The sequence below is a fragment of the Culex quinquefasciatus genome, chromosome 3 (genome assembly GCF_015732765.1).
Source record: "Culex quinquefasciatus strain JHB chromosome 3, VPISU_Cqui_1.0_pri_paternal, whole genome shotgun sequence".
Lineage (NCBI taxonomy): Eukaryota > Metazoa > Arthropoda > Insecta > Diptera > Culicidae > Culex > Culex quinquefasciatus.
In genome coordinates this window covers 63,436,248-63,464,245 of record NC_051863.1, presented here as the reverse complement: position 1 = coordinate 63,464,245, position 27,998 = coordinate 63,436,248, and the positions used below count along the sequence as shown (strand labels likewise).

The 27,998-nt window shown below is 32.9% G+C and overlaps 1 protein-coding gene and 3 non-coding genes across 5 annotated transcripts in view; 2 read left to right on the top strand and 2 right to left on the bottom strand.

Annotated features, from left to right (window-relative positions):
* LOC6054663 (zinc finger protein rotund) overlaps positions 1–27,998 on the bottom strand; it is a 219,150-nt gene that overhangs the window by 72,774 nt on the left and 118,378 nt on the right. The window lies entirely within an intron of this gene.
* Positions 26,242–26,315, top strand: Trnan-guu. Its single transcript has one exon. It is a non-coding gene; the product is annotated as a tRNA-Asn (tRNA).
* On the top strand, positions 26,408–26,480 carry Trnar-ucg. The gene has a single exon. It is a non-coding gene; the product is annotated as a tRNA-Arg (tRNA).
* On the bottom strand, positions 26,704–26,775 carry Trnam-cau. Its single transcript has one exon. It is a non-coding gene; the product is annotated as a tRNA-Met (tRNA).

Sequence of the window (27,998 nt, the reverse complement as noted above, 5' to 3'; positions counted from 1 at the left end):
CGCAGTTGCTACTCCGTTATTAACCAGGACCTCCAGAAGTTACATCCACGAGCCGTGGAAGATAAGTGGGAGCTATCTTTCCTCGCTTCGCAACTTCTCAAAGGCCCCTATCATGCTGATCAATACCGGCGCCGGCCACGACCAGTGGTAGGGTCACGGGGAAGTGGATGGGAATGTTAGTCCGATACTTGAGTGATAGAGACCGCCCAATCGACTGCATCTCTGACAAAGTATCACATGAGTTTTGAGGGGGTTAGTAGATGGGTATGAGGTCAGGATTCACGAGTGGCAGTGATGTGACCATGAGCATTTTGTTTATCGGTTGAAAATTTTAAATCTTAGGCAGCCGGCTGCGGAAAGATAGATAATTGATCATTTAAAAAGTTTTTTTTTATCGAACGCGTGCCAGCCGAGCAGTAGTGCTATGGGCTGGACTTATCAGTAAATTTTTACAATTTAGATAACGCGAGCAAATTTCAAAAATAGTAAATAAATGACGCTTTACTCTTCATAAAATCGATCGATGCCAGTTGGAATAAATTTTTACGATCATTTACGATGAAAATTATCGCGAAAAGGACAGGACTGCGCGTCCCCTGAAGCACTGCACTTATGATGTCCAATAAGTTATAATAACCAATCACCCCATGCACACAAACAGCGACATAAAAGAAATGAAAATGAGCATGCAAAAACAAGACAGCGCGTCCGCGTGGTCAGCGCACTAATCGTCTAGAAAACGGAGCCCTTTATCAAAAAATCTGTAGAGTACTTTTTGATTGCAAATTCAATTTTGCATTAAAAAATAATGTCAAACTTGTTTTTGCATGAAACATCGATTTTTTTCCAAAAATCACTCAACTGATTAGAATTCCAGTCGCTGAATACAGCTAAAAAACGAAAAAGAAACAAGAAAATTAAAGTTTTGCAGTATAATCCACCCATTCCCACATTTTCTAATCCCGATATCTCAGCAACTAATGGTCCAATTTTCATTAATGAAAAATGAAACATTTGTGAAATTTTATGATCTTTGCGAAAAAAAAAATCTTTGCGAATATTCTCAATTATCTGGATCTATGACTATCATTTCAAGACAAAAGTGTTCAATTTCGAACGCCTCGCTCGGAATTTTGTAGCAATATGGCCCTAGAACATAGCCTGAAATTTTGAGCGCATTAGGTTAAGGTTTAGTACTTCCACCATTGGCCTGAAGTTAGTATGGAACTTCTAAAAATTTACTATAGGAAATTTTCACTTTTAACCTCATCTTAGAGAAAATTTCCCAAAACCCAATCAAATTTTCCTATTCTCAAGTTTCTTATAGGTTTTGATCCGGGGAACAACTTTGTAGAACATCGCAAAGCGCTAGGGATTGATCCCGAAAAGATACAGGATATTTTTTGGAGTTTGGAAAACAAATTTAACGTGCTCTAAAAATTTGCCTGTATCTTTCCGGGATTAATTCCTAGCGCTTTATGATGTTCTACAAAGTTGTTCCCCGGATCAAAACCTATAAGAAACCTCTATTTTGAGAAAATATCATAGGGCATAGGAAAACTTTCTCGAAGAAGAGTTAAAAAGTTGAAAATAAATAAATTAAATTTATTGGAATTTCTTAATAACTTCAGGTCAAAAGTGGAACTACTTCTCACTAACCAAATGCGCTCAAAATTTCAGGCTAGCTTCTGGGGCTATAATGCTACAAAATTCCGGGCGAGGCGTTCGCAATTGAACACTTTTGTCTTTTTCATATATCCGTGAGCCACGCTAATAGAGAAGTATAAAAATTTAGTGATTTTGGAGGTTTTTTTTTACAGAAATATCAAGGCAAAGACTGAAATTTTACGAATTTCACATGTTGCAATCTCTTAAATTCACTAATCTCTCTAACCAGGTCTTGTGACCATCTGATATGTTAAGTGAACGTCGACTGCGCCCTTCTTTCAACTTTGACATTTTGCACTTATGCGGTCATTTGACTCTAAGCGAACGATTGTTTCACTTTCTACCGAAATTGCAATCACTTTCCCCATGGCTGCTTTCAACTGATTGCTGTCAATATGAAGCACCATACGAGCAAGAAAAAGAGAGATTGAGAAAGAGAATGAGAATGAAAGCATGTGAGTAATATTCTACCAAAACCGGAAATTGATTTTAAGAGTTCAATTTGTTGCGTGGTGACGCGCGGTCAATTATGTGGCATTGTGTGTGAAAAGAAAAGAATTTTATTTCGTGTTTCATCCTGGTTGGCTTGCCCACAAACAGAAGAAAATCAGTTCAATTTGTTGCGTGGTGACGCGCGGTCAATTATGTGGCATTGTGTGTGAAAAGAAAAGAATTTTATTTCGTGTTTCATCCTGGTTGGCTTGCCCACAAGCAGAAGAAAATCAGTTCAATTTGTTGGGTGGCGACGCGCGGTCAATTATGTGGCATTGTGTGTGAAAAGAAAAGAATTTTATTTCGTGTTTCATCCTGATTGGCTTGCTCAAGTCCTTCCTATATCATCGTTGATCGGGAGGCACGACGTCGTGTGAATTGTTGCATTAAAATAAGTTTAAGTATTACTGTAAATGACTGTAAAAAGTCCTTCCTACATCATCAATGTCGTCTGGGTAATCGTGATGAAAATTACATTTATTCAGTATTTAAATACCTGTGCGCGAGTGTTTTGGTGTGCTAATTAGAAAGACCTTCCCATAGCATCGTTGCTCGGAAGGCTCGCCGACGGGTTTGTTATGAAAGTCCTCCCCATAGCATCGTAGCTCGGGAGGCATCGAAAAGCCAATACCTTATCCTACTAACCCAAAAAAATAATCACGTGATGCTTGAAGGAGATGCTGTGGATTCAACGGTCTCAAGCGGTATCAACAAGTATATAGCGAAAAACTATGTGCTTGATGAGTCTGCAACTTCAACTATCGGACTAACATTCCTCCCTTTTGTTGAACTGCAGGCTTCTTGGGAGGGCGCCGGTATTGACTAATAAAGTCGGGGTCTTCAGGGGTTAAACAGTGAACGGATGGTTGGCTCCCACTGATCATTTTTGATTCATTGTTTAATTTCAGCTGATCTGTCAATAACGGAGTAGCAGCTCATTAACAGTCAACCATGCTCATGCTCATGCTCATGCTCATGCTCAAAACCGGAAATTGATTTTAATTGTATTTTTTGATCTGTCTCAACCTTTGTAGGGGCCTTCCCTATGACCAAAGAAGCTATTTTGTGTCATTGGTTCACCCATACAAGTCTCCATACAATGTTGGCGACTGTTCATACAAAAATGGTTCGTAAATATTCAAACGGCTGTTACTTTTGAGTGAATTTTCTGATCAAAAAAGAAACAGGAAAATTGAAGTTTTTAAAGTCTCACCCAAAAAATCCACAATTTTCTAATGTTTATATCTCAGCAACTAATGGTCCGAATTTCAGTGTTAAAACATGATTTTTTTTGGGAAATTGAGTTTTTGTGAAAAAAAGTTGATTGAAAAATCTGCATTTTTTTCCGTGAACCTATTTTTTTCTCAATAGTCTTCAACAATACCTACAACTTTGCCAAAGACACCAAATTGATCAGAAAATTCACTCAAAAGCTACAGCTGTTTGAACATTTACGTACCATTTTTGTATGGACAGCGGCCAACATTGTATGGAGACTTGTATGGGTGAACAAATGGCACAAAAAAGCTTCTTTGGTCAAAGTTTGAGCCAAATCAAAAAATATAAAAAAAAAATAAAAATGGTCGAAATCGGCCGATTTCGTGGAGAGTTGCTCAGGTGTCTTCGTGACGGGCGGCTGCTTGAGTGCAGAGATCGGTTTCGTTCGTTTCAATTTCGTGTGCGTTTACTGACGGTCGCTTTAAAATTACGATCATGCCATGCGCTTTGTTTTCTGAAAGCACTTTTAAATCTCGTCCAGTTTCAGTCAATGACTCTTCTCTTTCCGAGGCCTGTTCTCAATTTCAAAATTCAAAGCCTCACAAGTTTAAAAATGAAAACACAAAACAAAATGGGAACACGTGTTCGTGTTATTTTCTGAAAAAAAAACTCGTTGGTGAGATTTAAGCTAAAATTCAAATATGAGTCAATAAAAAATATTAGGCGGCGAGTGTTTGCTTCCTAATGAGTCCTGGTTCGAGATATCGTAGTTTAAAAATCAAGGTTTACTTTGGTCATGAGCTGTCCAAAAAATATTTAACAAGTAGAGATACCAAATTAAATATCATACTTTGAAATTCAAATGGAATTTCTAACTAAAATCATCATAAAACATGGACAATTTCGAATGCAAACGCGCTTGAACTATTTGCGCTGCATAATAATATTGCGCACGAAGAGCAAACTCGTCGTCATTTGCTTGATTGATAACATAGAATTAATTTCCCCGTAGCTAACGGCACCAACGGATGGTGGTCATATTCCCACTGACTGTGCGGCTGGCGAACTATATACTATATACAACAGTACTCTAAAAAGCTATGAGGGGAAAAAATAAAATAAAATAAACGCAACGAGCGAAACATCAACCCGAAAAAATTTGCACAGCCACTGTTTATAGTTGAACTAGCAGCACGCTCACTCGCTCGCTCGATGAAAAAAAATCTAATTAAAAATGTTCAGTTTAAAATTCGTTCAAGCAAATATTTTTCTTTTCGTATCTCGTTACTTTGCTTTGATTCAATTTTTTCCACCCGCGCGTTTTCCCAGCTTTTCCACACAAAAATTGCTCACCGCCACTCCACTCTGCCAAAGCCGGGCGCGCGAATTTTTCACTTCTCTTTGCATATAGACATCATCATTTTCATCACCGGTGCCCAGGACCATGCACCCTTTCTTCCCGGCCGTCGTCGTCGTCGTCGTCACCAAGGTGGTGGTCATCTAGCGCCTCGCTTTTCCCCGTTTATTGCAGCTACGAGGCTTCGACAGGACGAGTCATTTTTTCTGGACAAGCGGGGTCTGTGTTCAGGTTGGGGTCCGTAGTCCAGTGTGGACAACGGTACAAAGAGTGTTAAACTTTTTTAAAATATCTTTTTTTTTAATTTGAAATCTCGAATCATAGAAACAGTTTTCAAAATAACATGCAAAAATGAAAAACAAAGCAGAGCAATATACTATGAAATCATTCTTTTTTTTATTTTAATTTTTGTATTTTTTTAATCCGGCTGAAACTTTTTAAGTGCCTTCGGTATGTCCAAAGAAGCCATTTTGCATCATTAGTTTGGCCATGTAATTTTCCATACAAATTTGGCAGCTGTCCATAAATTATGTAGGAAAATAAAAAAAATCTGTATCTTTTGAAAATTATTTTGATACACGGTAAATTTTTTTTAATGATTTTTGATTTTTAAAATGTTTAAGTGGACATCAAACACCATCTTTTAGAAATTTCCACAATGTTTAAAACAAAATTGATCGAGTTATGATTTTTTGAATCAATACTGATTTTTTTAAATCGATGTATTTTGGATGTAAAAGCGAATTTGCTATCAAAAAGTACTTAAGTTTGACTTTAGTATTTTGATAAAGTGCACTGATTTCAGGTTATAAGCATTTTTAGGTATGTTTCTTGAAAATAGTTGCTGATTATTTTATTTTTCTAAATAAGTGCCCATGTTTGCCCACCTTTGAAAAAAATATATAAATGAAAAGCTGCAAAAATTCTCTACATTTTGCTTTTTTGAACTTTGTTGATACGACCCTTAGTTGCTAAGATATTGCCATGCAAAGGAAAACAGGAAAATTGCTGTTTTTTAAGTCTCACCCAAACAACCCACCATTTTATAATATCGATATCTCAGCAACTAATGGTCCGATTTACAATGTTAAAATTTGAAATATTCGTGAAATGTTCCGATCTTTTCGAAAGCAATATTTTCATATTTTTTTAAATCAATACTAACACGTGCCATTTCAAAGGAAATTCAATACATGTACTTTTCGAATCAGCAATAATCCAGAAGGGTAATTCTTTTCATTTACGAGATATCGTAAAATGGTGCTTGGATTCGTGATCAGAGATGTTACCTATTTGGTCAAAGTATTAAGGAACTCGATGAGAATTACCCATATTCTTAAAAATATACGAATCTAACTTTTCAAGCAATATAGAGCAATTTCAGCTCAAATAGGGAATTCTTCTGGTAATTTTGTACCCGACCCTCTCCGATTTAAATGGAACTTTGTTGACTTGTTATCCTAGGCCTATATAAGCCATTTTTGTGTATATGGAGCCAATAATACTCAAAAACGACATTTGAGAAGGGCGTAAGTAATTTAAATATTTTTGTATTTTATAATTTAAAAATAACTGTATCTCGAAGCCTAAGATGTTTCAAAAAGACTCACGAAAAATGCAGGATGGTATGTCTCTCCTAAAAAAATACAAAAACCATTGACTGAAACTGTTATTTTGAAAAGTGGTCTAAACGTCAATTTTTTTCAAAACCGATAGTTTGAATCGACTATCCAGGCAATTTTACATGAAAGTCTCAATATTGACCATTGTCCTATGTCCAATCCTTGTGTAGATACAGCGGTTTTAAAAACAAAAATGTTGAAAAATAGTTTTTTTTTGCGGTTTTTGGCAATTTCTATATGACAGATTTAATTTTGCAGTCTCTTAAATATTTTTAACGGAAAAATCGTCCAGTTTACCATAAGTTTGTCTTTGACAGCTTTTTAATTTGACTCGATTTATGTTTATGTAAGCACTTCTCATAAAAACAGTTTTAGTTGAAGATTTTTGTATTTTTTAGGAGAGTTATACCATCCTGCATTTTTGTGAGTCTTTTTGTAACATCTTAGGCAATTTCCTTAGAAATTTGGAACGAAAAAAAAAAAAATCGTGACATCACTCTAAAATTTAACTTATAAACTTAAACATCTCATAGAAGTGACGTGTATTTTTTTCAGAAAGTCCGTCCAATTTCCTACAAGTTTGTCTTTGACCACTTTTCGGTAGGATGCAACGGATTCGAGATGCAGTAATTTTAAAATTACAAAATACAAAAATATTTAAATAACTTGCGCCCTTTTCAAATGTTATTTTCTAGTACAATTGGCTCCATATACACAAAAATGGCTTATATAGAACTAGGATAACATGTTTACAAAGTTCCATTGAAATCGGAGAGGGTAGGGTACAAAAGTAACGGAAAAATTCCCGATTTGAGCTGGAATTGCTCTATAACTATTTGAGCAACTCTCTACGAAATAGGCCGATTTCGACCATTTTTAAATTTTGTATTTTTTTATTTGACTTGAACTTTGTGGGGGCATTCGCTATGACCAAATAAGCTGTTTTGCGTCGTTCATCCATACAAGTCTCCATACAATTTTGGCTGCTGTCCATACAAAAATGGTATGTAAATATTCAAACAGCTGTAACTTTTGAGTGAATTTTCTGATCAATTTGGTGTCTTTGGCAAAATTGTAGGTATTGTTGAGGACTTTTGAGAAAAAAATAGATATACGGAAAAAAAATTTGCAGATTTGTTTGTTTGTTAGTTTTTCGAGATTTTTTGATATGTTTTAGGGGACAAAAATCCGCAACTTTTGAGCCATAGAGAAACATGGTCAAAAAATCTGCCGCCGAGTTATGAATTTTTGAAAAAACAGTGATTTTTTGAAAAAATCTAAGTTTCATGCAAAAACAGGTTTGACATTATTTTTTAATGCAAAATTGAATTTCTAATTGAAAAGTACTTTACAGATTTTTTGATAAAGGGCTCCGTTTTCAAGATATAGCCACCGAAATTTTGATTTTAGCGAAATATTTGCAGTTTTTCAATTTTTAAAAATAGTGACCATAAGGACCATTTCTGAAAATATTTTTTTTTAGATGTTCAGAAAATTTGCTATAAAATTGTCTAAGAGACAAATCTCACCAAAATAACCCACCATTTTCTAATGACGATATCTCAGCAACTAATTGTCCGATTATCAATGTTAATACATAGAACATTCGTGAAATTTTCCGATCATTTCGAAAAAATATTTTTAAAATTTTTAAATCAAGCCAAACATTTTAAAAGGGTCAAACATTGAATATTACGCCCATTTAAAATGCAAGTCTTCATTTGAAAAATTTCAAAATATTTTTTTCGAAAAGATCGGAAAATTTTACAAATTTGTCATGTATTAACATTGATAATCGGACCATTATTTGCTGAGATATGGTCATTAGATAATGGTGGGTTGTTATGGTGAGATAAAGAAAACTTCAATTTTCGTGTTTCTTTTTCTTAAAGCGGCTCTGTCTCAGCAACCCGAGGTCCAATCTTCAATGTCTCTTAGACAATTTTATAGCAAATTTTCTGAACTTTTCAAAAACAAAAATAACGGTCATTGTCCCTTTTTTTAAAAATTGAAAAACTGCAAATATTTCGCTAAAATCAAACTTTCGTTGGCTATATCTTGAAAACGGAGCCCTTTATCAAGAAATCTGTAAAGTACTTTTCGATTGCAAATTCAATTTTGCATTAAAAAATAATGTCAAACTTGTTTTTGCATAAAACTTCAATTTTCCCAAAAATCACTCTTTTTTCAAAAATTCATAACTCGGCGGCAGATTTTTTGACCATGTTTCTCTATGGCTCAAAAGTTGCGGTTTTTTGTCTTCTAAAACATATCAAAAAATCTCGAAAATCAAAAAATAAATATTTTGGGAAAATAAGTTTTAGTAAAAAAAAGTTGATAAAAAAATCTGCTAATTTTTTTTCCGTGTACCATTTTTTTCTCAAAAGTCCTCAACAATACCTACAACTTTGCCGAAGACACCAAATTGATCAGAAAATTCACTCAAAAGGTACAGCTGTTTGAATATTTACATACAATTTTTTATAGACATCAGCCAAAATTGTATGGATACTTGTATGGATGAACCAATCACACAAAATAGTTTATTTGGTCATAGGGAAGGCCCCCACAAAGTTTTAGTCAAATAAAAAATACAAATAAATCCATTTCCGGTTTTGGTAGAGAATTGCTCATTTTTGAAAATTTCCATGACAAAAAATGGAACAGGATGGTGAAAATTAATTTGGCAGCGGTTGCATTTTTTTCGAAAAAATCATGGCTTTCGCAAAACTGTGATGTAAGAACATTTTTTAAGATTTTAATTTGAAGCTATAGAATTAACTAAAGAATGCCATTTTTGGGACTTTTCAAGTTTTTTGCTTTGAAAATAGGTTGATTCAAGAGATCAAAAACTTCACGATTGTTTATTTTTTTGACATTCAAAATTTTACGCATACTCGTTATGTTTTTGTCTCTTCAAAAATTGACACTATTCTGATTTTAAAGAGCAAAGCATATTTTCCGTATCCATTTCTTCAAATTTATGGGATTTTTTTTTGATTTCATGAAAAAATATTTTCAGATATGGTAAAGTTGATTTTGAAAGGAAAAAACCAACGTATTTAACAAAAACATAAATTTCTGGATAGTCCATTTGATTTGATTTCGATGGAAAATTGAATATATTTTTTCCATTAACTTATTTTTATTGGGTCCTTTTGGGTGGTTAGGAAAAGTCTGCTTTTGTAATTACAATTTCCTTATAGCTAATATTAATTACAGTGGGTCAAGGGATAATGGATGAAACGACTATCCGTGGCTTACGAAAATTGTATATTACATCAATGAATTAAGTGTCAAGAAATTTTTCGACTTTCGCCACAGTTTTCCCTTTTTAAAGTGGTACAGTATAAAAAATACAAAATGGTTTATGGCTTTTGATAGTGCTACTGTGAAAAAAATTATCAAAATTTCAATGAATTGAATGATGTTTTTTTTTCTTATAGTTTCGATCTGATCCACGGTCCCAAAACTCCCAACATTGTTTGATTTCAAAGAGCAAAAAAGACATTCTTAAACTATACATTAATTTAAACTACTTTTATTTCCAAACTTAAATATTTTCTACTTTTTTTTTGGAAAATTGTTAAAGAGATGGACAAAAATTCAAAATAAAATTTGCATTGGCCTTGTTAAATTAAAATTCTGAAAATTAAAGCAAATATTTGAAAATAAAACGTAAAAACAAAAGAATTATGATAAGGATAAAAAATGTAAAATGATTCAAATAAAAAAAAAGTAGTAAAACTCAGTTTTACCTTAATAACAGATTGCAATAAAAATTAGAGAAAAAAAACTCAACAAGCAGACCAAAATAACAAAATTTAAACTTTCAAGCATACAAAAAGTTTATGGAAAAGAATAAAAAAATGCTTGAAAATTTAACTCATGATTTTTAAGATTCACATCATGATACCAATTTTTATTGAGACACGCTCGAGTAGAATCGATGATCTGTTTTTCCATCAAATTATTTTAAAAACTATTTTTTGTATTTTTAATAACTTTAAAAAATCTTTTTCAAACCCGTACCATGGGATTTGAACACTTTGTTCGAGGTTCTCATTTTCATGAACGCTTGTTCACGATTTTGGGAACTCTTTTTTCTCCGTTTACATTTCATCGAAATTACAAAAAAAAATCTAACAATTGATTTTGTATTGCTAATTTTTTTGAATTTCTAACGCTTTTACAGCATTCCGATTTTTTAAAAATGTCAAAATTTTCATTATTTTCGTTATGATTATCAAAAAATGCAGTATTTAGAAACAAATGTAACATTTCATTTGATTGAATCACTTGAGCTGCATGATTTGATATATTGGCAACACAAACGAATTGTAGGATATTTTTTTAGTAATTATACTTTTGAATTTACAAAATTATAAAAAAAAATCCTTTCAGTTTTTTTCAATAAGTCTATCAAAATATTTGGTTCATTTTGACCATTATCATTTAAAAATTTTTCGGCGATCCTCGCACCAAAGCATTTTTTCTCTCTTTTAATTTTTATTACTCTACCCCGCTTGCAATGCTTGCTTCCACCTTCCAAATCCTCAATTTTTCCTCCCTCTAGCCACCATTCTCAACGTCAAATTTCACGCATTTCCCTTGTTCTGGAAGGGGCCAACAAGGACAAGATCTAACTTCACGGGAGAGCCCAGTCGGAACATGGATGGACATTGACGCCACCAGCGAACGCGTCCAAATTTGAAAGTGCTCTCGAAAGTGAGCCGTTGCAGGACAGCTCTTCCAAGACAGTGACTACCAAGCACTCATTTTCCGAATGGGACAGGGTTAAAATTTGAGAGGAAATTTTGTTTTTATTAGAGTTTTTTAATGAAATTTAAATAAATTTATTTTTAAACTTTTGGTTATTTTTGATTAGTTGAAAAATTTCAAAATATTTTCAAGGAATATAACCTTGGTCAGTGCCCTTAACTCGTCGCGATCCATTTCTCCAACTTCTCTCCCCTTTCCATGCCGTACAAGAAGCCTCATCTTCACCGACGAAAGCGAAGGAGACGAGCAAAAAAAAAAATTCAATTAAAAAATAACTTTGATATAAAAATTTTCCACCCTCAAGCTAATTTTTTATAGTATTTTAAACATTTTTCCTCACTTCTCCCCCCCCCCCACCAGCTTTCCACTTTTCCCGTTTGGGTTTTTCTTTTTTTTTCCAGCGTTTTTCAATTAACGCTCTAACTCGTTTTCCACGCCACCCTCAAAGGGGCCAAGGAAGGGGAGAGTGTCCAGCTACAATAAAGTGTACCGACAAGCCCGTCCCCGGCGACGACGTGGTCCGCGAGATTTTTTCGCGAAACACACACAGTTACACGCAGACACCCTCGCACAAGTTATGATTTCGTTAGGACAGCGCGCGGCGTGTTTCTCGTCCTTTTGGGGCTTGCGAGAAAAATGGAATGGGTTATACTTTCGGGGGGGAATTTTCTTTCTCTTTTTATCTTGGCTGGTCGTTCTCATTAGCTTAACGGCGATGAAGTTGAAGAGGGAAATGGGGGGTCTTGGTTCTTCATTGGAAGAAAATTTATTAATTACCCCATTTGATTAATGTTTACGAGTTTCATTGAAATTATCGAGAGAAGAAACGAAAGTAGATGTTGTAGAACCTTCCTCCAAGACCTAGGTTTTTCATTTTGAAAAGTTTATGTTGTGCCTAAATAAATTAAAAAGAGTCAGCAAAAGTATTTACACGGACATTTCTTGCCGATTTTTAAATTAATTAAATTTCCTACAATTAATTTTGTATTTGTTTTAGAGGACAAAAAACTCATTTTTTGAGTCATAAAGAATTACGATCCAAAATTTCGCCGCTGAGTTATAGTTTTTGAAAAACATTTATTTTTTGGTAAAAATAGGAACTCTAGAAAAAAAATCTGTTTAAGATACAAAATTAAATTTGCAATCGAATAGTACACTTTAAGTTTAATTTTGACTGAAAAATTTCCGTTTCCATTTTTGCCTTCCTCACCTCAATGAGGAAAGGCTATAAAATCACTCGAAAAACGAACTTCTTTATTAGACCACGAAGACTCACCTTCACGTATACCTATCGACTCAGAATCAAATTCTGGGCAAATGTCTGTGCGTGTGTCTGGATGTGAGTCCGTGCACCGAAAAATATGCACACGATTATCTCCGGGTTGGCTGAACCGATTTCGACCGTTTTGGTCTCATTCGATCCGTCTTGGGGTCCCTATTATGAAGTTTAGAAAAGTACTTCAAAAGTTAAGCTAAAAAAACGTCCGGAAGATTGTAAAAAGGGTGGTTTTTGTAAGACCTTTCCAACGAGCCCAAAACGTTGAAGATCGGAAAATCCTATCAAAAGTTATAAGCACTTAAGTGTTATTTATGCACCTTTTTGGAGGCCGGATCTTGAATATTTTGATGAAAACGTTATCCGGATCCACCATGCGACCTATCTTTGTATAGGTAATCAAAAGACCTTTCCAATGAACCCAAAACGTTGACAACCCTATCAAAAGTAATAACCACTTAAGTGTTATTTACACACTTTTTTAGGTCGGATATCAGATATTTTGATAAAAATAAGTCTTATTTATTCTTTTTTTAAGCTCTGTAGTGTATTAACTTAATGAATGTAAGGAAGGCACCACCCACCTAAGGTGGATTAAGCAACGTTTTTAAAATAGTGATTCCTGAAAATATTTTTTTCGAAAAGTTCAGAAAATTTACAATAATATCAAATAAAAGACATTTAAGATTTGGCTTCTGATTGCTGAAATACAGCGAATAAAAGAAAAAGAAAGAAGAAAGTTGTTTTTAGTCTCTTCCAAACATTCCCACTATCTTATGGTCCAATTTTCAAAGTTAAAAAATAAAATTTTATGATCGTTTCGAAAAAAATATGTTGAAATTTTTGGAATAAAGGCTAACGTTTTAAAAGGGCCAAAAATGATATATTATTTATATTAAATTACAAAGTGAAGTTAAACATTTTGGTTTACTTAAAATCTTATTTTTTTTTCAAATCAACACACATTTTTTTTTAAATCATGACTCGGCCGCAAAATTTTAGTACAAATGTTTTTTTGTTCACCGAAATCAATGATAAATTTCCGTATTACTTTTGGAAAAAAAATCAACGATGTTTGTTTTTCAACAGTACCATTCATGTACACGGAGAAAAAAGAGTTCCCAAAATCGTGAACACTCGTTCATGAAATTGCGATTTTGGGAACTCTTTTGTAAAGATTATGTACTCCATATTACCTAAAACACATACGAGCAGTTCTCTACGAAATCGGTATTTTTTCATAAATTTTATTTTTTGTATTTTTTTAATCCAACTGAAACTTTTTTGGTGCCTTCGGTATGCCCAAAGAAGCCATTTTGCATCATTAGTTTGTCCATATTATTTTCCATACAAATTTGGCAGCTGGCCATACAAAAATGATGCATGAAAATTCAAAAATCTGTATCTTTTAAAGGAATTTTTTGATCGATTTGGTGTCTTCGGCAAAGTTGTAGGTTTGGATCTGGACTACACTGAAAAAAAAATGATACACGGTAAAAAAATATGGTGATTTATTATTTAACTTTTTGTCACTAAAACTTGATTTGCAAAAAAAACACTATTTTTTTTTTAATTTTTGATATGTTTTAGAGGACATCAAATGCCAACTTTTCAGAAATTTCCAGGTTGTGCAAAAAATCTTTGAGCGAGTTATGAATTTTTTAATCTTTACTGATTTTAAAAAAATCGAAAAATTGGTCGCAAAAATTTTTCAACTTCATTTTTCGATGTAAAATCAAATTTGCAATCAAAAAATACTTCAGTGAAATTTTGATAAAGTGCACCGTTTTCAAGTAAAATCCATTTTTATGTGACTTTTTTGAAAATAGTCGCAGTTTTTCATTTTTTTAAATTAGTGCACATGTTTGCCCACCTTTGAAAAAAATAAAAGCTGAGAAAATTTTCTATATTTTGCACTTTTAAACTTTGTTGATACGACCCTTCGTTGCTGAGATATTGCCATGCAAAGGTTTAAAAACAGGAAAATTGATTTTTTCTGAGTTCCACCCATACAACACACCATTTTCTAATGTCGATATCTCAGCAACTAATGGTCCGATTTTCAATGTTAAACATTCTTGAAATTTTCCGATCTTTTCGAAAAAAAATATTTTCAAAATTTTTAAACCAAGACCAACATTTTAAAAGGGCGTTATATTATCAAAAATATCAAACATATCAAAAAAATAAAAAAAAGTTTAAAATAGTATTTTTTGCAAATCAAGCTTTAGTGAAAAAAGTTAAATAAAAAATCACCAAATTTTTTCTACCGTGCATCATTTTTTCAGTGTAGTCCATATCCATACCTACAACTTTGCCAGTGACACCGAATCGATCAAAAATTTCCTTAAAAAGATACAGATTTTTGAATTTTCATACATCATTTTTGTAGCTGCCAAATTTGTATGGAAAATTATATGGACAAACTAATTATGCAAAATGGCTTCTTTGGGCAAACCGAAGGCACCAAAATAGTTTCATTCGGATTAAAAAATTCAAAAAAAATGGAATGACCGAAATCTGAGAGAACTGCTCATACAAAAATACAAATTAGTAATCTTACAAATTCGCTGAGGACTCCAAATCGATCTGAAAATTGTTTTCTTATGGTACAGATAACTGGAAATTTGCAAAGCATTTTAATATAACAACCCCCTCCCCACGGAGAAAAGCATTTAAGCATTGTTTTTGGTATTTTTTTTTTTTGATTTTGATAATAAAATTTCCCAAAATCCATATTTTTTAATTTTTATATTTATTTTTTTATATGTTTTAGGGGACATAACCCCGCATCTATGAAGCAATTCAGAAGTACGGACCAAAACTTTGCAACGAGTTATGGTTTTAAAAAATAGTGATTTTATAAAGAAATGAAATCTCTTACTTAATTTGTTGACCTCATCTTTTTTATGAAGAATTGAATGTGCAATCAAAAAGTTCCTAATTTTTTTGATAAGGTGCACTTTTTTCAAAATATAGCTATTCAAAGCTTAATTTTGTCCGAAAAATGTCGTTTTTTTATTTATAAAATAGTGTCCATGATTGTCCATTCTTATTTTTTTTAAATTCAGTTTGCTATAAAATTGTCGAAGAGACTTTCAAGATTTCCTTCAAAAGACTCTGGTTGAAACAGGAAAATTGAAGTTTGCTAAGTCTCACTCAAACAACCCACCGTTTTCTAATGTAAACCATCAAACCGTCTTGAAATTTTGTGATCTTTTCGAAAAAACATAATATCATAAAAATAAAAATAAATCAAAAACAAAAAATACGGATTTTGGGAAATTGATTTTTTTTGAAAAAAAAATTACTTTAAAAATCACATTTTTTCCTTTTTCCGTGTATCTATTTTTTTCTGAATTGTCCTCATCAATACTAACAACTTTGCCCAAGACACCAAATCAATCAAAAAATTTCTTGAAAAGTAATAGATTTTCCAATATTAACGTACCATTTTTGTATGAACTGCTGCCAAAATTGTATGAAGACTTTTATGGATGAATCAATGACACACAATTACTCCTTGGTCATAGGGAAGGCCCCCAAAAAGTTTGAGTCAAATAAACAAATATAAGTTAAATTCATTTTCGGGATTGGTAGAAAATTGCTCTTACGTTTATGTCTCATTTTTTAAATTTTTTGCTCTACAACTTTGTAGATCATTGTTACTTTCTAAAAAAAATCCTGAAAAGTTTGAAAAACAGTTCCTAAAATATTTGACAGTTCAGTAAGAAAAATTTACGGAATTTTTGAAATATTTATTGTGTTTTTTTTTTCGATGATTATTACGTTTTTTTGGAATTCTGAGGTCGCCATCAGATCGATTGAGAAACAAATATTTCCGTCTTATTTTTACCTTCATCGGAGTCAAAAGATTTTATAATTATTTATTGATTTTAGTTCAATTTCGTGAGTTCCGGTGGTTCTCAAAGGTCGCTGAAATGAATTTGAATAAACTATTCTGTAACTTTTGTAATCATATTAAAATGAAATTGTGTATTCTCGTTTTCCTCTGAAGAAAAAAAAAAAAACTTTCATAACCCGAAAATTACACAATCGTTTGCCCAGATGCAATTTTCACCCTTCATTTACACACAATCACACACACACACTAGCGATAATTAAGTTTCGCATATCAGCCCAGCCTCTGGCTAGTGAAAGGGCGACTTTATGAAATATTCAAAGCCCAAACTTATCTGCCGCCTGGAAAAAAAAGTGAGCCGAGGTTCCTATTAATATTAACCCATCAGCATCAACGACGGCAACGAGGAAGAGCGCACACGTCGATGTTTGTATCCCTGGGACACCCGATGGAGGATCATCTCCTCAACCCCACCTGGCATCCCAAGCACAATTTGCAATTTTTCACAAAACAGATTTTTTCGCCCAACCCGGTACTAGTTTTTCCCTTTTTTGTTCCAAGTGCTAGTACATAACTGCAGGTATTTTTTCCCGGAAAAAATGCGATTTTTGCCGAAAGTGCCCCCCTTACCCCCCTCTCCCCCACTTTTCCCATTGAGCAGCGACTAACCAACACTGCTGCAACTATTACTGACTAATACAACTACTATCGCGCGGGAAAAAAACGAGTCTTCTCAAATACTGAAAAAAAACTCTAGGGGTGGTGGTGGGAAGGGGGCAAGTGGGGCCAAACAGGCCATCACATAAGGATGTTATTATCATCTTCAAGTGACTGTCCAGCGTACCCTTAAACCTTGTCACAAAAAAGAAACAAGAAAATTGCCACCCCTTCCAGACAAAAAAAAAATATTCGAAAAATGCTATTTTTTCGCGTCACTTTGAAGGTTTGCTGTCTCGCTCTGATGCTGGACTAAAGGGTTTGGGACAAGGAGTGTGGTTTTGGCTGCCTCAGACCCTGATTCTATGGTTTTTAGAATGCAACCTCCCCGTCATCATCAAAGCAGGTCTATGTACTAGGACGCCTTTCTCCCTCCGCACAGGGTTGCCCTGGTCACCTCGCGGCTTGATGCAGTGTTGCCAGAAATTGCTGGAAACGATCAACTCAACTCAACTCAACTCAACTCAACTCAACTCAACTCAACTCAACTCAACTCAACTCAACTCAACTCAACTCAACTCAACTCAACTCAACTCAACTCAACTCAACTCAACTCAACTCAACTCAACTCAACTCAACTCAACTCAACTCAACTCAACTCAACTCAACTCAACTCAACTCAACTCAACTCAACTCAACTCAACTCAACTCAACTCAACTCAACTCAACTCAACTCAACTCAACTCAACTCAACTCAACTCAACTCAACTCAACTCAACTCAACTCAACTCAACTCAACTCAACTCAACTCAACTCAACTCAACTCAACTCAACTCAACTCAACTCAACTCAACTCAACTCAACTCAACTCAACTCAACTCAACTCAACTCAACTCAACTCAACTCAACTCAACTCAACTCAACTCAACTCAACTCAACTCAACTCAACTCAACTCAACTCAACTCAACTCAACTCAACTCAACTCAACTCAACTCAACTCAACTCAACTCAGTGATGCTTTTTTGGCAAAATCTAACATCACTGTTTTGCGGGAAAGGGGAGAACTAGTGCGAGCAAGAGCGCGAAAGAGAGAAAGTGTTCGCGGGAGAAAAAAAATCGTCCTCTTTCTCAGTACATAGCCGGCAAAACTCAGCCACGACCAAAGAGAAGGGGGATGGAGATGAGTGCGATTTTTTCGCTCTTTTGTGATGCCTTTTTTTAAAAAGTGTGTTTACTTTTTATTCCTTTTTTCTTTTTGGTGAAAGGAGACGGGGGAGTGGGAGAGCGGCGAGTCGATTTTTTCCTTGCACTTTTTGTATTTTTTTCTTCGGAGAGGCAACACTAGTTGAGTTTTGAGTCTGCGAGTGAGTGAGTGGTAGGGTTAACAGGTTGCGATTGTATGGGTGTTGGACGGTATTTTTTCCTCCGTGGTTGTTGCTGAGGACACGATTTTTTCGGAAATGGGGATTCTGTTTTTTTGGTTTCTTTTCTTTTTGTTGCCTTGGTGTGGCTGGTGTGTTTGAGAGAAAATAGGGAGAAACTCTTCCGGAGAGTGCAAATTTGGACTTAATTTCGATTTCGGAGGATTCAATTTGAGTTTTGTTTTTGGTTGGATGATTGTTTTGTATTCTAGTGTAAATCATTATGCCAAATCTGGTTTGTTTTTAAATAATGCTTGATTATGTTTATGTTCAAATAACAATAAATTTATACAAAAATGTCAATAATAGAAAACAAATAAAACATACCAGCAAAACAACACAACTCTCAAGCATCATTCAAGTACCAACACCAACAAGAATGCACTTTTCACTGGGATGCTGTGAACGGAAGGGGGAAAACATTCGAGTAAAAGTTTTGTTGGATTCTTTTTCTCACCAATTTTTGGCGGGTCGATTTTTTCGCTCCCCCTTTGAGATTTTATACAACTTTTTTCATGCTCGATTGTGTTGGTGGATTGAACTCCCCTCTCCCCCTTTTCACCGCGCTCCGTTTTACCCTGGCTAGGCAAAGCATTGTGGGTTGTGTGTATGTTTGTAGAATGTAGATGATTTCAATCATAAGCATGAAACTAATTTGAATGATTAGCAGATTTTGATTACTGTGAACAGAATTTGGTGTTTTTAAATGATTTTTTTTGTTAAATTCAAAATTTATATTTAAAACCTCTTAGCACACAGGTTGTTTGGAAAATTTACTCTAAAATTGTTTTATAGTTCAGATCCGATTATTCCCGGTTATGAAAAAAATAACTTCGGATAATCGAATAACATTTTTTTGGTGCAGTCTTATTTTTGATTGTCGAGCTTAAATAACAAGTGCTGAAAAGTTCAACTTTTGAGCATCCATTTTAGTGCTGAAAAGTAGAACTTTTCAGCATTTATTTTAAAAAGTGTTTCGATTCTTTTTTTTGTTAGAGAAAAGTAGGCCGCCATTACAGAATGACAGGAAAAGTAAACAGTTTCAAGACGGAATTGCAAAATAGTAGTTTATGCAACAAGTTGCAAAAAGAGGTTTTTTTTCAGCACGAGTCGTACATTTATCCAGCGAGGTTCACAGAGTTGGATAAATACGAAGAGTGCTGAAAAAATCAAGTTTTGCAACGAGTTCCATACAACATTTTTTGCAATTCCAAAAAACACACACTGAGTGAATTTTAAGTCAAATTTTCATGTATTTTGTCAATAAATCATTTAAATCAAAAAAATGTTGAAAAGTGTTACTTTTCGAAACATGTGCTGAAAAGTTCAAGCAACACTTTTCAAAATAAATGCTGAAAAGTTCTACTTTTCAGCATTTATTTTGAAAAGTGTTGCTATTCGATTCTGTTATTTTTGGTACAGAAAAGTAGGTTTTTTCTTAGTTTAAGAATGGCAGGAAAAGTGAGTAGTTTCACGACGGAATTGCAAAAAGTGCATTTTTGCAATTCCTTCGTGAGACTTCATACTTTTCCTGTCATTCTCGAACGACGAAATAGCCTATCGAACTCGGTGAACCTCGTTGGAAACCTCGTTGGAAAAAATCTTCTTTTTGCAACTTGTTGCATAAACTGCTATTTGCACTGTTTAAATTTGACCAAATTTGAGTCACAGAAATAAAAAATAAATAAAAAAGAAGAGTTGATGATTTGATTTTCGAATTCTCGAGTCTGGAATGTTTTTAAAGTTTAATGAAATTCTGTGAATGATTTATTTAAAATTAAAAAATATAAAAAGCACTTGATCAAATGAATGAAGTTAAATATAATGAGAAAAAAATAGCAATAATTCTTTCTTATGAACATTGTCGAAAGAGTTTGGCAACACTGTCATAAGTAATGAGAACTTACGTGAAGGTTTCACATCTTCTCCAGGCCAGTGTGCTAAAAATAACGCACATCACTGATAAAGTAGTTCATGTTTTCCTCCAAATAAGTTCAATTTTTAATTGTTGACTTTCTGGCAACACTGCACAGTGGTCCACATCGCAAATCAAATCGAAAATTAATTTTCCGGAAATGGTGACGTTTTGGAGCTTTGATGTCTTAAAAAAAGTTGTTGCAATTGGAAAGGGGCAACTTTTGGATAGGTTGAAAATTAGGGTGGTTCACGATTAGGATGATTTGGGTAATCTAACTTAACAGGAATACTTTTGGGAATTTTTTGTCTTCTTAAAAGTTGTTTGCAATCAAATATAACATTACAGAATCAGGCTTCAAGTGATATTACATCTAGTTTTCATTTAAAAATGCTTACAGAAAAATATCAAATATTTTTTTTAAAGCTTAAGGCTGATTAATAATAATATATATTCTTTAAACAAATTAAAACATGATTTATGATTTTAAACATGTAAGCAAAAGCCTAGTTTTATTTTTTTCAAACCTTACGATGGAATTAAATCCTGCATTTTAGGAATTTTCAGAACATTTTTAATAATCCAGAGGAACGGTAAATATTTTTGACAGGAAATCCTTGGAATTCCTGAGGATTTGTTGTTGGTTAATGGCAATCTACCTCAGAACATTTTTTGTAGAGTATAATTTAATTTCATAGTTTTCTGAAAATTCTATCAAACCAAGACTTTATTTGATCACAGGTAGGACTAAAACTGATGTGCTTTAATACAGTGTGTTTTAAACTTTGTTCCAGTCCACGTTCCTACCGAACCCCAACAAGTGCATTTTAGCCCCAAATTTTGTTTTTGCTCCTCCGATTTCACCTCTCAAATTTATCACCCGGACAACTACTATCGGGCACTTGCGTTTGTGTTACTTGCGTTGCGTGTTATCTCACGCGAACCGCCACCACACATGCTTTTACACGGTTTGCGGTGCAAAACCTCGGTCATCCTGGGAAGCCTTTCCCACCCTCAAAGGAAATGGTGTTTAGTGAAAATCCTTCCACCCACCTCCAGCTTTGATTCACCGCGGCAGCTTGCACTACTGTGAAACTACCATAGTTTGCTCTCACCACAAACAAGAAAGGGTTTTTTCGCGCGCACCCACCCCCGTTTGCAGTAAAGTGCAGCAGGTTTTTTTTCCGTTCCCTCCCTCGAATGTCTATTTTTCCGGCGTGCTGAGCGCACCATCGTTTCGCGGCCACCACAATACCCTTGCTTGTCCCATTCACCCCTTCTGGTAACAGGTTCGGCTTGTCCTAGTTACGTCTCTGGATTAACCGTAATCGGATTGTGACGAAGTAGGGGAGGGTGGGGATGAACGAATTTTAGTTTTTTTTTTATCTTGGTCTTAATTTGTTTCTATCTTTTTTACAGTCTAAATTTGGTTTTGTATCATAACTTGTTTCATGTTTCTCAATTTTTTTTTATGAATATTGATTACATTTATTTTCCTTTGTCTTCCTGTCTCAAATTTCTTTACTAGTCTCAACTTTCATTATCTTCTTATTTTGTGGTCTCGCTGTGTGTATCTGTCTCAATTTATATTCATATACGTCAATATGTCCTCATTAATCATCATCAGTCTTCAGATGTCAATTAATCTTTCCAAAAATGTCTTTATCTTTCTTATAAATCCAAATTCATCTTAGTTTGTCTTATTTGTACTGGTCAAGTTACAATTTTTGACAATTTTTTGACAATTTTTGACAATTTTTGTTTTTTTTGCCTATTTTTGACAATTTCTGACATTTTTTGAATTTTTTGTTAATTTTGACAATTTTTGCCAATTTCTTAAAATCTTTGACGATTTCTGACAATTTCTGACAATTTTTTACAATTTTTGACCATTTTTGACAATTTTTGAAATTTTTTGACAATTTTGTCAACATATTTCAAAAATTGTCAAAAATTGTCAAAAATTGTAAAAATTGTAAAAATTGTCAATAATTATCAGAAATCGTCAAAAATGCACAGAAATCATCAAAAATGGTCAGAAATCGTCAAAAATTGTCTGAAATTGTCAGAAATCGTCAATCATTTTGAGAAATTGTCAAAAATTGTCAAATTTTTTGACAATTTTTTAAAAAAATTATCAACTTTTGTCAATTTTTGTAAATTGTTGTCAATTTTTTATATTTTTTGAAATTTTTGTACAATTTTTGATGATTGTTGTAATGTTTTATAAACTTTTGTAAATTTTTGATAATTTTTAACAACTTTTACCAATTTTGAAATTTTTTGGCAATTTTTGTCAACTTTTGACATTTTTGTGGCATATTTCGTTTTTTTTTGTAAATTGCTGCCAATTTTTAACAATTTATGAAATATTTGGACTATTTTTTACAATTGATGAAATTTTTGACTATTTTTGACAATTATTGACCGTTTTTGACTATTTTTGACAATTTTTGACAATTTTTGACAATTTTTGACAATTTTTGAAATTTTTTGACAATTTTGGACAATTTTGGACAATTTTTGACAATTTTTGACAATTCTTGACAATTTTTGACAACTTTTATCAATTTTTAGCAATTTTTGACAATTGTTGACAATTTTTGACAATTTTTTACAAATTTTTACAATTTTTGACAATTTTTGACAATTTTTAACAATTTTTGACAATTTTTGACAATTTTTGACATTTTTTGACAATTTTTGACAATTTCCGACAATGTTTGAAATTTTTTAAAAATTTTAACAATTTTTGCAATTTTTTGACAATTTTTGGATCTTTTTTTAATTTTTGAAAATTTTTGACAATTTTTGACATGTTTTGAAATTTTGGACAATTTTTGACAATTTTTGAAAAATTTTGACAGTTTTTGACAATTTTGGACAAATTTTCAAAATTAAATTGAAAATTGATAAAAACCGATAAAAAAAATGCTAAAAATTGATCAAAATTGATAAAAATTGATAAAAATTTATAAAAATTGATAAAAATTGATAAAAATTGATAAAAATGGATAAAAATTGATAAAAATTGATAAAAATTGATAAAAATTGATAAAAATTGATAAAAATTGATAAAAATTGATAAAAATTTATAAAAATTTATAAAAATTTATAAAAATTGATAAAAATTGATAAAAATTGATAAAAATTGATAAAAATTGATAAAAATTTATAACAATTCATAAAAATAAAAATTGATAAAAATGGATAAAAATTGATAAAAATTGATAACAATTGATAAAAATTGATAAAAATTGATAAAAATTGATAAAAATTTATAAAAATTTATAAAAATTTATAAAAATTTATAAAAATTTATAAAAATTTATAAAAATTGATAAAAATTTATAAAAATTGATAAAAATTGATAAAAATTGATAAAAATTGATAAAAATTGATAAAAATTGATAAAAATTGATAAAAATTGATAAAAATTGATAAAAATTGATAAAAATTTATATAAACTTAGAAAAAAAATTGATAAAAATTTAAATAAATCAAAAAAAAAATTGATAAAAATTCACAAAAAATGATTGAAAAAATTGAGAAAATTGAGAAAATTGAGAAAATTGAGACAATTGAGAAAATTGAGAAAATTGAGAAAATTGAGAAAATTGAGAAAATTGAGAAAATTGAGAAAATTGAGAAAATTGAGAAAATTGAGAAAATTGAGAAAATTGAGAAAATTGAGAAAATTGAGAAAATTGAGAAAATTGAGAAAATTGAGAAAATTGAGTAAATTGAGAAAATTGAGAAAATTGAGAAAATTGAGAAAATTGAGAAAATTGAGAAAATTGAGAAAATTGAGAAAATTGAGAAAATTGAGAAAATTGAGAAAATTGAGAAAATTGAGAAAATTGAGAAAATTGAGAAAATTGAGAAAATTGAGAAAATTGAGTAAATTGAGAAAATTGAGAAAATTGAGAAAATTGAGAAAATTGAGAAAATTGAGAAAATTGAGAAAATTGAGAAAATTGAGAAAATTGAGAAAATTGAGAAAATTGAGAAAATTGAGAAAATTGAGAAAATTGAGAAAATTGAGAAAATTGAGAAAATTGAGAAAATTGAGAAAATTGAGAAAATTGAGAAAATTGAGAAAATTGAGAAAATTGAGAAAATTGAGAAAATTGAGAAAATTGGGAAAATTGAGAAAATTGAGTAAATTGAAAAAAATAGAAGATTGAGAAATTTGTTCATTTGTTTATTTGTTCATTTGTTCATTTGTTCATTTGTTCATTTATTCATTTGTTCATTTGTTCATTTGTTCATTTGTTCATTTGTTAATTTTTTCATTTGTTCATTTGTTCATTTGTTCATTTGTTCATTTGTTCATTTGTTCATTTGTTCATTTGTTCATTTGTTCATTTGTTCATTTGTTCATTTGTTCATTTGTTCATTTGTTCATTTGTTCATTTGTTCATTTGTTCATTTGTTCATTTGTTCATTTGTTCATTTGTTCATTTGTTCATTTGTTCATTTGTTCATTTGTTCATTTGTTCATTTGTTCATTTGTTCATTTGTTCATTTGTTCATTTGTTCATTTGTTCATTTGTTCATTTGTTCATTTGTTCATTTGTTCATTTGTTCATTTGTTCATTTGTTCATTTGTTCATTTGTTCATTTGTTCATTTGTTCATTTGTTCATTTGTTCATTTGTTCATTTGTTCATTTGTTCATTTGTTCATTTGTTCATTTGTTCATTTGTTCATTTGTTCATTTGTTCATTTGTTCATTTGTTCATTTGTTCATTTGTTCATTTGTTCATTTGTTCATTTGTTCATTTGTTCATTTGTTCATTTGTTCATTTGTTCATTTGTTCATTTGTTCATTTGTTCATTTGTTCATTTGTTCATTTGTTCATTTGTTCATTTGTTCATTTGTTCATTTGTTCATTTGTTCATTTGTTCATTTGTTCATTTGTTCATTTGTTCATTTGTTCATTTGTTCATTTGTTCATTTGTTCATTTGTTCGTTTGTTCATTTGTTCATTTTTTCAGTTCTTTTAATGTTCTTTAAGCTTTGAGGATTGGATTAGATTCTTCAGTTTTCAGTTTGATTTGAATATTTTTCGATTCATTTTTTTTTAATTTAAAATTTTCACTTTTAATTTTCGAATGGCCTGTTTGCACCCCAACTTCCCCCAAATTCATTCCCTCACATGTTCTATTCCTTTTAACGAGATGCGTGTGGTTTGAGGCTCTCTTCTCGCTGGTACGTACCGTAAAACCGCTTCAGGAGCTTCCACGGGTTCCGGAAAAAAGCGTGTTGATTAGGGACAACCACGTGGAGCAAACGGCTGGTGGCGGGTGCTGCAAGAGCAAACGAAAGCTTCATTTCCGGAATGCTTCTGCGGATGTGTACCTCCTCGCCGAAACTGGAGCACAACGCTTGACGCCACTGTGTTACAGCTCTCGAGTGTGCGCCATTGTGGAGGATTGTGGGAGGGTTTTTTTGTTGTGGTCCCAGGATGCCCAGGAATCGTTGGATGTGCCTTGACAACACTTTTAAAAAGGTGTTGATTTCATTAGACTTTAAATTCAAAATCGGCAAATATACTTTCTGGTCAATTGCTAAAATTCGGTTCAAACTTTTTAAATTCAAAATACATTCAACTAGAACTGTTTGACAGATGCACCTCAATTGATAGTGTTTGACACTGCCTGGGCTTCTATTTCAGCATTGAAGTTTCCTAGCAAACCTCCAGGCGTATATCACATCAGAGTAATCAATCGACTGTAATGCGTACACCCGAACCTGGCAATATCCAGGTGTACCCGGAATTACACTCTGCGTGTTGCAAACTGAATTTAATTTGATTTTGTCGTGCTGATTTTCGGCCTTTTCGTTTGTTTGTTTGAAGGTTTTGACTTAATTGAAACGAAGCTGAAGGCGAAATGACAAATTCGAGCAAAAAAAGTTGCATAAAACAATACGTTAAATTTCCTTTTTAAATTAATCATAACAACCGCCTTCGTGGCGCAATCGGTTAGCGCGTTCGGCTGTTAACCGAAAGGTTGGTGGTTCGAGTCCACCCGGGGGCGAAATACTTTTTTTTTATCGAAGACAATTTTTGCTTAACAAATTCAACATACAACATGAATGGTTCGGATTTTCGAAGTTTATGAATGTAAGTGACCGTGTGGCCTAATGGAGAAGGCGTCGGACTTCGGATCCGAAGATTGCAGGTTCGAGTCCTGTCACGGTCGAACGTGTTTTTTTTGTTTTATTTAATTTTCAAATACTTAGGTAGTCAAAGTCTTATTCCTTATATGAAATCTGCGAAAACATGCTTCACAATACATTTGCTGGTAAAAATATAGAGCCAAAAGGTTGATAACAGAAACCAATCAGTGTGCTAATTCCCTTTAAAAGACAGAATGCAAAAAAACTAGCTTCAAAGTCTTACAAAAAGGCATAAAAAATTGATTCTAGCAGAGCGTAGTTTCGATCTACGGACCTCTGGGTTATGGGCCCAGCACGCTTCCACTGCGCCACTCTGCTGGCACAAATATATTGAATCAGTCGTCCAAGAGGTTCGTTTTGTAATCAACGCACTCATCTCGATTTTCAATGACATTAATTTTTTAAAGGATTTTTTTTCATTGTTGTGTTTACAGTCTGCTTCCTGAATTCCGAAAAAGCTTTGTATTACTTAATTGAAGTTGAAAACACCTTTTAGAAGCTGTTTAATGTCGTTGACGATCCAAGGCTACATATTAGATAAAAACTCAACGTCAAGCATTAAGTTCCAAAATCCCAAACAAAGAAATAATAATTTACTTATTCTTGTGAATCTCAATAGGAGAAAACCCAATCAACTCATACGAGAAAACGAAATATATGAAGATAGAAAATGCTTCCCATCCCCCTCACATACACACAAGGCAAACAATAAAGAAAAGTAAATCAACACAAGAAAACCGAAACCTCATAAGGGGGAAGGGATGCATGATGTGCGAACCTGACCTGACTCACTAGCCGGCTCGTTGAGGCCCTCGTCCTCAAGCAACAAGAAAAAAATGAAAGCAAAAAGCACAAGAAAAAAAAAACAATAATAAAATCGTCCTTTTTTCCTCCAAGCAGACGACCGCCAGCGACGTGGTCTGGTTTTTCCGAGCATTTCCTTATTTTTATGTTTCTGTTTTGTGTTTTATTTCTTTTTCCGCCATCCACCCGCTTTCATCCCACCCACCTTGAGGACGAGGATAAACCGAGCGATGTGGACGTCGACGGTGGCGTCGTTTTTTTTTGCCTTGCTGTTGTCGACGAACGACGCCCGCGATTTGGGACTGTATGTGTGTGTGAGTTTTTTTTTCATGTTTGATTGTGTGGATGTGTGAGGAAAAGATGTGAGGCCGAGGAATAAGAAAGATATGTTTTGCTTCCTTCAAGAAATGCGAGCCATCCACTTTTGCGAGTAAGAAATTGAAATCTTTGTTCTTAAATGTTATGAACTTTTAACGAAATAAAGAACGGAAAATGAGAGTATACTATTTGAAGGGACTGAAAAATTTATCGACAGATGGAGCAATTGATATCGAAAAGATCGACAGTATTAATGCAATATTGTAGTGTATTTAGTGATTTCAAATGTAGGAAGTCCTACATTTACCCTAAAACGAACATTAAAAATTAGCAAAAAAATGTTTACAATATGCAGTCGTGCCTTGGTTTAGCACCGCATATCGGGGATGCAAAACCGAGGCGTGCATAACTGAGGCACT